This window comes from Trichechus manatus, unplaced genomic scaffold (genome assembly GCF_000243295.1).
Source record: "Trichechus manatus latirostris isolate Lorelei unplaced genomic scaffold, TriManLat1.0 scaffold00123, whole genome shotgun sequence".
Classification (NCBI taxonomy): domain Eukaryota; kingdom Metazoa; phylum Chordata; class Mammalia; order Sirenia; family Trichechidae; genus Trichechus; species Trichechus manatus.
In genome coordinates, this window is record NW_004444059.1 from 79,270 (window position 1) to 80,804 (window position 1,535).

Below are 1,535 nucleotides of genomic sequence, written 5' to 3' on the forward strand. Positions count from 1 at the left end.
GGAGAAAAATGTAGAACAAAATTCTAACTCACAAAAAAAAACCGGATTTACTGGCCTACCAGAGACTGGAGTAACCCCGAGAGTATGGCCCCTAGACAACATTTTAGTTCAGTAATGAAGTCACTCCTGAGGTTCACCCTTCAGCAAAAGATTAGACAGCCCCATAAAACAAAATGAGACTAATGGGGCACAACAGTCAAGGAACAAAGACTAGAAGGCAAGAGGGGACAGGAAAGCTGGTAATAGGGAACTCAAGGATGAAAAAGGACAGTGCTGACATGTTGTGGGGTTGTCAACTATTGTCATAAAACAATATGTGTACTAACTGGTTAATGAGAAACTATTTGTTCTGTAAACCTTCATCTAAAGTACAATAAAAAAATAAAACAAGCTACGTATTTAAAAAAATTACAAATTTAAAAAAGAAAATCGTATAATCCTGCATGGTTTATGAAAAAACCTGCATAGCTCCAAGGCTGACTGTTGAATTTTAAATAAAATTTTCCCCTCAGTAGTCTTTGCTATGCAAGACGTGAGGAAAACATTTTAAGTTCAGTTGGTTAACAGTGACTGTTCGCTAAAGATGACTTGGCTTTTGTATCCCATTCATGGAAAGAAGATCAAGCATAGTTCAACTTTGTGTGAGATAGATTCCATTATACAATCACTATTCTCATGCAAGAGTACAGTCTGGTAAGATGAGATTTATATATGATCACTGTCATAAGTAAATTGATTAACTACACTGATGATATCATGATAATTTCCTCTTTGGAAGAGAAAGCCAAGAGCGTTTGAAAATTGTAGTGCACAGGGGTAGTCAAGTATGACTGATTCAGGACCAAGGGCAATCAAATATCTGGGAATATCCCAAGTTGAGGCGTCTAGGGACATTTCATAAACCAATTACTATCTCTTCTGGGTCCTACTAATAAAGAGGTACAAAATCTTTCAGAGCTATACAGATTCTGGTAAACACATACCACATTTGGGCATCCTGTCGTCCCCAAAATATACAGTGACTAGAAAAAAAGAACTAAATTTGAACAGGGTCTGGAACAAAGGCAATTTTTGAGATATATGCCAAGAGTAATAGTATGAGCTGTACTCTGAGACTATATAATCCTAATGGACCAATGATTTTAGATATGTCTATTACTAAAACTCAGGCAGACTAGAGTTCTTAGCAAAAGTCTAATTCTGCCACCCAGTGGTAGCTACTGGGATTTTGAATCGCGAAACTCCCTCATGCTATGACTATTTTCAATACATTCAACACACACTTACTAGCATGCTCTTAAGCTCGGGTGGAAACAGCTCATATGGCTGAAGGGCAACTTTCTACCAAGATATGTATTTTGTTATGAGTGATGTCAGAAAGACATTCAAATAAAGAGCTGTACAACAAAGTTCTTTGATAAAATGTAAATGTTAAATTCAGAAATATGCTAAGTTGGAGTGGGTGAAGGAACCTTGATGGTGCATTGGTAAAGTGCTCGGCTGCTAACTGAAAGATTGACGGACAGTTCAAATTC